The following is an 8,827-nucleotide window of genomic DNA, read 5'->3' as shown; positions in this document are numbered from 1 at the left end:
TGCTCCCTTTGCACCAAAGAGGAAAGGAGGACGTTGCGCGGGCTGGCACCCGCCTGGCGCCTTTGGTCGTCATGGCTTGCGTCACGGGCACCTCGTGAGGTACCCCACCTTGATCTCTCCGCCTCCTCGCGAGCCAGCCTGATGAGGCCGTGCCTGAGGAAGCTCCACGTTGTCCGCCCCACGAGGCTTGGCCCCTCGCGACGGTCTTGGGTCTGTGTTGGTGAAGATGGGCCGTGCTGGGCCCCCCTTTGAGCCACGCCGCAGGCTGCAGGTAGGCAAGTCTGGGTACCCCCGTTCCCAGAACGCCGACAGTAGCCCCCGGGCCCAAGGCGCGCCCGGACTTGGCCGTGCAGGGAGGCAGAAGGGCAAGAGCGAAGCGCCGCGGGCCCTAACAGCCTGCGGCCTTGGGCGCCGCGTGGCGGTTGATTGTGGGCGCCTTAGCAACCGTGCGAGTTGATAAAGGAGCAGCATCTGCCTAGGCTTTGCTTTTTGCTTTCTCCAATTGCTGCTCAGATCCCTTTCTTGCGCCTCTCCTTCCTTCCTCCAAAGTTTCCAGATCTACTCCGACTGCGTGACCTAGGAAGCCATGGCGCCTCGTCAGCCCTCGGCCGTAGCTTGGTACTCGTCTGCCCTGGAATCGCCGAACATGTCGGAGGCGAGCCTTGCTCGGTTGCGCCGGATGGCGGCGGCGCGGGGCATCGACGGGGCGAAGGTGTTCAAGGCCGGCTCCGCCACCCCCGAGGGTCAAGGGAGCACCTTCTATCCGTTCTTCATATGTGCCATTTCTGCTGGCCTGGTGCCTCCCTTCTCCGAGTTCTTCTTCTCTGTCCTTCGCCATTACAAGCTATAGGCTCTACATCTCCACCCCAACTCCGTCCTTCTCCTGGCAATCTTTGCTTTTTACTGCGAGGCTCACGTAGGGGTGCATCCCTCAGTGGCCTTGCTGCGCCACTACTTCTACCTCCGGACCTCTCGTGGTCCTGCTTCCGCGTGCGCGAGCTTCGTCGCGTACGGCGGCGCCATTGCCATATCGAACCCCGGGAAAAGGATTGAGGGCTTCAGGAGCAAGTGGGTCTTGGCGGATGCTGGGCGCATTCACCCTCGGCTGACCTTGCCCACGGAGCAGCCCACGAGCTCCAGCGATTGGGGTCGAGCGGAGCTCGCGGACCCCCGCGCGAAGCTGGTGTTGGAGAAGATGGATGTGGATCTGAGGCCGGCCAACATGGTGGCGGCAAAGCTGACCGGCGCGTCGCTGCTGAGGGAATTCCTGGAGTACCAGCTGGCTCCGCTTCGGCTGTACTCACTCCCGTTGGGGAGGCCCCATCCGAGCCCCGCGGCCTTGGCCGACGGAGATCTGGCTGCGGTCCTCCAATCTCTGGTCGGGGGTGATGTGGCGAGGTTGGAGGGTGCTCCTACGCCCTTGTTCCTCCACGACGACTGGGAGCGGGTAGTGGAGTCCATGCCCGTCTTCAATGGGGATGGGCTCGTGCCCATGGAAACTCCCGAGGAACCGGTGGACGTGCCCTCCGACTACTCTAGCGAAGAGGAGGAAGGAGGGGAGCGGGAAAGAGGGCCTGACTCCGAGGCGACTGACGGAGAGTCGAGGGCTCCCCTCCCCCGGCGCAGGTCCCGCGTTCTCCGCCTCTCTCCGAGCGATGACGACGAGGATGACTACGAGGATGACGACGAGCAGGATGGCGGGAGCTTGCCCCCGATCCCGAAGAAGGACAGGACCAGGCTGATCTCCCGCGGGTCTGCCCCGGCCCCGAGGCGGACTGCACCTTCCGCTTCCAAGCTTCCCGAGGTTGACCCTTCCAGCTGGCTTTCAGGCTTCAAATTTGGCCGGAGGCCGCTCGAGCTCACTGGCGACGACCTGTAAGCGTTTGATTCTTGTCTTTATTTCTTATTCTGCTTGTGAGGCTTGACGTCCGCATCTCTTGGACAGGCTGGCGCCCGCAACAAAGAAGTCGAAGGGAGCTCCTGAGGTTCCATCCGTGGCAGCGCCTCTGCCCGCGAAGGAGGGTGACTGCGACGCACGGGCTTCTCCTGCACAGTCGTCCTCGCGGGGCCTGGCTGAGCCGACTGGGGCGAGCTTGGCCCCCACGGCCCAAGTGACTCCCGAGGTGTCCTTATCTGCCGCCGCCACTACAGCCGTTGGGGCGTAGCAGACTCCGCCTCAGGATGTTGTGGCCGCGCAGCCGCCTTCTCCTCCTACTCCACCGGCTGTTGTCTCTTCGACTCCTTCTGCCGTTCTGGATCGTGTTGTCGCTGAGCTGGACCGACTGCGGCAGGATCTTCTCGGCGCCGACCCTCGCTTGGTGGCCGGGCGCTTGGAGCTTGCTTCCGGATGGGTTCGCTCCGACGCTTCGATTCGGGTGGCGCTGGTCCAGGCCTCGATGGCTTGCGATGAGGAGAAGCAGGCCGTCCTTGAGGCGAAGGCTGCTCGTGATGCATCCCTGGGGGAGGTGGTCGACGTCCGTGGCCGTGCAAGGCGCTGGAGGACGAGCTGCAGGGCCTGCGGGACCAGCTCGCGAAAGAGGTCCGCCTTCGCCAAGAGCACGAAGAAGGTGTGAAGGCTCGCGAGGCGGCCGTCACGGAGAGGGAGGTCAAGCTCAGGAAGCGCCACGACCGCCTAGGCGCGCTGGAGCAGGAGTTGAGGGCGAGGAAGGCCGGGCTGGACGACAAGGCCCTGGTTCTTGCCGAGGACCGCGTGGCCTTCACGGAGATGGAGGCGAAGGCTCGCTCCTCACTGAGGACGCTTTACGACAGCGGCCTGGAGAGCACGCTGGCTGGCGCCGAGGATGGCCCCGCCAAGCTGGTTCCCTTCCTGGTTCGTGCTCTTGAAGATGTCGCCCTTGTCCTTGGCCCCACGGCGGAGGCCGAGGCACGTGTCCTGTCTTCTGCAGCACTGACGTGGGTGCTCACCCACATCTACCTTCGCGATCCCGACGTCGAGCTCAACGGCCTGCTGGAGCCAGTAAGCAGCGAGCGTGCCGCTGCCGCTGCTGAGGCCGTGAAGGGTCGCACGGAGGTTCTGCTGGGGAAGTTCCGGGCCTTCAGCACCAAGCCGAAGCAAGGCGCTGCCGACCCCACTGCTCCATGAGGCGCACCCACTCCACGATGCTCCACCGCCGACAAGTGACTCCGTTGTGGCTCCTGTCCTACCTTTAATTCCTGCACATGTATCATGCCTCGGGGAGGCGTTTAAACTTGCGTTTGGCATTGAGATAATGGTGTGGACTGTAATATTTTCTTTTGAATTCCTTGAAAATTGCGCTTTTCCTTCCTACTTGCTTATGTTCTACGCTGGCAGAGCCCGGCCCCGCGCATACCTCACCCAGCGTTAGTCCCGACCGGAAACCAGGACGGGGCCAAGGAGTGAGGGGCTACGTGACAAGTTAGGCTCCTGAGTTGTGATGCTCAGGAGTCCCCCTTGGCGCACGAACAGCAAGTAGGGAGGTGTGATGTGGGTGGATCTACCGTTCTACGTCTGCAGAGCCTGGCCGCGCGCATACCTCACCCAGCGTTAGCCTTTCGGAACTAAGGAGTGAGGGGCTACGTGACCAGTTAGGCTCCTAAGTCGCGATGCTCAAGAGTCCCCCTTGACGCTCAAACGGCCTTCATACCTTGGCCCTGCTCGGGGAGAGACGCGCGACGAACCAGGCCCGGGGAGGGGGGGACTGGTTGGGCGGCGTGCGTCTGGGCGTGACCCAGGCGCAACCCCCATGCCCAGCCCCCTCGCGTGGCACTCCCGAGGGGAGGCGTTACAATGAGGCTAGACACTGAGCTCTGGGCTCCCCGAGGTTGATGGGGCCCGGGGGCCACCCTCAGTTGTTTATCACCAGCGCGGAGCATAGCGCTTCCGTATGTGTACGGGCATAGCCGCTCCTCGGCAGTGTCGTGAGCCAGCGCGGAGCATGGTGCTTTCACTGGTATGTGGGAGGGGGCCCCCCTCCGGGAGGAGCCCCCGGGGCATTGTAGGATCTAGAAGTAGATGTGTCTAGAGGGGGGTGATTAGACACTTAGTGCTAAAGTTGCAATTTTTAAGCTTTTTCGGTTTAAGTGGAGTTTAGGCACAATTTCAACACACACAATACATATCAAGCAAGCATGCAAAGAGTATATGAGCAGCGGAATGTAAAGCATGCAACTTGCAAGAATGTAAAGAGAAGGGTTTGGAGAATTCAAACGCAATTGAAGACACAGATGTTTTTCTCGTGGTTCGGATAGGTGGTGCTATCCTACATCCACGTTGATGGAGACTTCAACCCACGAAGGGTAAGGGTTGCGCGAGTCCACACAGGGCTCCACCCAAGGGTAACGGTTGCGCGAGTCCACACAGGGCTCCACCCACGAAGGGTCCACGAAGAAGCAACCACCCACAAAGGGTCCACGAAGAAGCAACCTTGTCTATCCCACCATGGCCATCGGCCACACAGGACTTGCCTCACTAGTGGTAGATCTTCATGAAGTAGGCGATCTCCTTGCCCTTACAAACTCCTTGGTTCAACTCCACAATCTTGTCGGAGGCTCCCAAGTGACACCTAGCCAATCTAGGAGACACCACTCTCCAAGAAGTAACAAATGGTGTGTAGGTAATGAACTCCTTGCTCTTGTGCTTCAAATGATAGTCTCCCCAACACTTAACTCTCTCTCATAGGATTTGGATTTGGTGTAAAGAAGGTTTGAGTGGAAAGCAACTTGGGAAGGCTAGAGATCAAGATTCATATGGTAGGAATGGAATATCTTGGTCTCGACACATGAGTAGGTGGTTCTCTCTCAGAACATATGAGTTGGAATGGTGTGTGCGTTCTGATAGCTCTCTCATCGAATGAGAAGGAGGTGGAGGGGTATATATAGCCTCCACACAAAATCTAACCGTTACACATTTTTCCAATCTCGGTGGGACCGAATCAATAAACTCGGTCGGACCGAAAATGTAAACCTAGTGACCGTTAGTGATTTCGGTGGGACCGACTGGATCAACTCGGCGGGACCGATGTGCTAGGGTTAGGGTAAATCCAAAACTCGGTTTGACCGATTACTCAAACTCGGTGGGACCGATTTGGGTAATAAGTGAAACTGAGATTTGGTCAAGCAAACTCGGTGGGACCGATTGCATATCTCGGTGGGACTGAGAATATTGCAATGAGTAACAGAGAGTTTGCAAGCCCATCTCGGTGAGACCGAGATCCCATTGGTGAGACCGAACTGATTAGGGTTTGGCAGTGGCTAATGACAAGTGAAACTCGGTGGCGCCGGATAGGAAGAATCGGTAGGACCGAGTTTGGCTTAGGGTTTAGGTCATATGTGGATATGGGAAAGTAGTTGAGGATTTTGGAGCATATCAGTAAGCACATGAAGCAAGAGGCTCATTAAGCAACACCTCATCCCTCCTTGATAGTATTGGCTTTTCCTAAAGACTCAATGTGATCTTGGATCACTAAAATATAAAATGAAGAGTCTTGAGCTTGAAGCTTTAGCCAATCCTTTATCCTTAGCATCTTGAAGGAGTTCCCATAACCTTTAGTCCATGCCACTCCATTGTTGAACTTATCTGAAACATGCTAGATCGAAATGTTAGTCCAACAAGAGATATGTTGTCATCAATTATCAAAACCACCTAGGGAGCACTTGTGCTTTCAATCTCCCCCTTTTTGGTAATTGATGGCAACATACATCAAAGCTTTGGATAAAGATATAAAGAACAGCAAGTAAAGCTTTGGAAGGACATGTAACAAGCATAGGCTCCCCCTTCATGTATGCACTCATGTAATTATGAAATAGAGAGGCATGTGAGAGCATAACCATGACAGAGTAGGCAAAGTGTTACATGCATCTTGGCCATATGCATCAGAGCAAAAGATTATCAAGGAAAATACCTTCATGCTCATGAGTCCTTCTTGCAAACAGTATGTACATAAGCAAGAACTCCTCATACTCATGATTTTGATGCATATACTTACCTTGTGGTCTTGAGTTGGCTTAGGATGGAATGAACCTGCACAAACAAGGTTAGATAAGACAGGTATATCCACTAGCCAGAGCAAACAAAAGAAACCAGAAGAATACCAAGACTGGGATGACATGTAGAGAGTGAGTACAAGGTACCACATAGAATTCAATATGTCCCCAAGAATAAAGATATGCAATGAATTTGACTGATTTCTTTTCCTTAGGTGTCTTGCTCCCCCTGAATCTGACATGGGATATTGGGAGAAGATAGGAAACAGAAAATCAGAGCTAAAGGATATGAATAGAACTAAATTCAAATAAGTTCATATGAACATGTCTTTCCCCCAAAAAAGACATGTGGCATCTCTCCTCTTGAACATCAATCATCTGGGATCCTTGAGTATTCTCTCCCCCTTAGTACTTTCTCCTTTGTAGGTGATAAGCTTTTGATGTGATCTCTCTCTCTCTCTCTCTGATGATAAGCTTTGATGTGATGTGATCTCTCTCTCCCCCTTTGACATCAATTTCCAAGAAGGTTTTTCCTGGAATCCGTCGAATAGGTTTGGTCCTTGAGATTCAGTACAAAGCAGTGAATAAAACTGTGATTCTTGTAGAGGATAAGATTCATTGAGTGGAGCTAGGTCAGAAGAAATATAGAATATGTGGCAAACTGTTTTTCCTGTTGCGAAATCGGTGGCACCGAGTGGCATGTTTCGGTAGTACCGAAGGGATTCGGTTGGACCGAGAATAGCTATTCGGTGAAACCGAGTTCATCACAGAGAGAAACACTTGTCACCGCAGCTCACTAGTCAAGTAAGATCTCACAAAGATTTGCAATGAATTAGCTGAAAGATTTGCAAGGAATTTGATGAAGAGATATGCAGAACAAAAATCAAAAAGGAAAAGAGTGAAAGTTTCTAGATGAAGTTTTTTTTTGTTTGAAAGAGAAGGAAACAAATATGCAAGGGACAAATGTAATAACTCTGAAAAGAACACAAGAGAACTTCATCTAGAATTGGGCGGTGACATGGTCACCTATGTTAGAGTATATTGACTTAGGAGTCAAGTGAGAACACTTGATCATAGGTCATACTCATCGTTTAAGCTCAAAATGGGGTTACCATTTTTCGTTTCAGCATCTTGATGTATTCACATCTTGTTGAGTTGCTTTGACTCATGTCTTGGAGTAAAGCTTCTCTAAGATGGAATAACATACCTTGGGTGGTGATGTGGTTCTTGCTCATGTAGTTGAACTTGTGTGGGTGCTCAAGGTTGATGTAGCTCATCGAGAGTTGGGAGCACCATTTGGAGTTTGAGTTCATCTACCTACATGGGTTAGTTCTTGCAAGGAAAAGCACTTGTGCATCCAAAAATGACAATCATGAAGTTTAATATAGAGTTTGTCAAAGGATATGTTTGAATGGTTTTGTGCTTCCTTGTCTTCAACCACTATTGTGTAGAGTCTTGGTGATGTAGAGATTGCTCAAGATATGAGTGAGTCGCAATCTCATGGAATTAGATTCAACCAAGCACCTACATGGGTTAGACAACATGCAAGGTGCAAATATATCCAAGATATAGGATAGTTATCATAAGAGATATATCATGGATTAGTCATAAGCTCATGTCTTGCATGTATCCAGTGGAGTTTCTACTCCAAGTTCGAAGCATCAATGATGTTCAATTCTCCTCTCAACCTGCAAAATGCTTTCTCATCAAGTGGTTTAGTGAATATATCCGCTAATTGCTTATTAGTGCGAACATGCTTAAGATTGATGTCACCCTTAGCAACATGATCTCGAATGAAATGATGACGAACTTCAATATGCTTAGTTCGCGAATGTTGTACAGGATTATGACCAATTTTGATAGAACTTTCATTGTCACAAAGCAGTGGAACATGTTTCACATAAATCCCGTAATCTTTAAGAGTTTGGGTCATCCAAAGTAATTGAGCACAACATGAACCAGCGGCAATGTATTCCGCTTCGGCGGTGGATAAGGATACTGAGTTTTGTTTCTTGGAAGACCAAGACACAAGAGATCTACCAAGAAATTGACAAGTACCCGAAGTGGACTTTCTATCAACCTCGTCTCCGGCATAATGCGAGTCAGAATAGCCAACAAGATCAAAAGAAGACCTCTTAGGATACCAAATGCCAAAATTTGGTGTATGGATTAAATATCTCACTATCCTTTTCACAGCCTTAAGATGACAATCTTTAGGAGCAGCTTGATATCGTGCACACATGCACACACTTAGCATAATATCGGGACGTGAATCACATAGGTATAACAATGAACCAATCATAGAGCGGTAAACCTTTTGATCAACCAGTTCACCATCTTTGTTCAAATCATTATGTCCATAGTAGGCATGGGTGTAGACATACCTTTGCATTCTTGCATATTGAACTTCTTGAATAAGTCCTTGGTGTACTTTGTTTGAGAGACAAATGTACCTTCCTTAGTTTGCTTGATTTGCAACCCGAGAAAGAATTTGAGTTCACTCATCATAGACATCTCAAACTTCTCTGACATTAGCTTTCCAAACTTTTCACTAAAGAGAGGGTTAGTTGAACCAAATATGATATCATCAACATAAATTTGGCATACGAATAGTTCTCCATTAACCCTTTTAGTAAAAAGAGTAGAATCAATTTTACCAATTTCAAAACCACTTGTAGTAAGGAACTTGGTCAAGCATTTATACCATGCTCTAGGAGCTTGTTTAAGACCATAAAGAGCTTTGTGAAGTTTGTAAACATGATTTGGTTTCTTAGGATTGATAAAGCCGGGAGGTTGTTTGACATAAACTACCTCCTCTATTTCGCCATTTAGAAAAGCACTCTTAATGCCCATTTGGTACAAG

The sequence above is a fragment of the Triticum urartu genome, chromosome 4 (genome assembly GCF_003073215.2).
Source record: "Triticum urartu cultivar G1812 chromosome 4, Tu2.1, whole genome shotgun sequence".
Taxonomy (NCBI): Eukaryota; Viridiplantae; Streptophyta; class Magnoliopsida; order Poales; family Poaceae; genus Triticum; species Triticum urartu.
Note: the sequence above shows the minus strand (reverse complement) of the source record.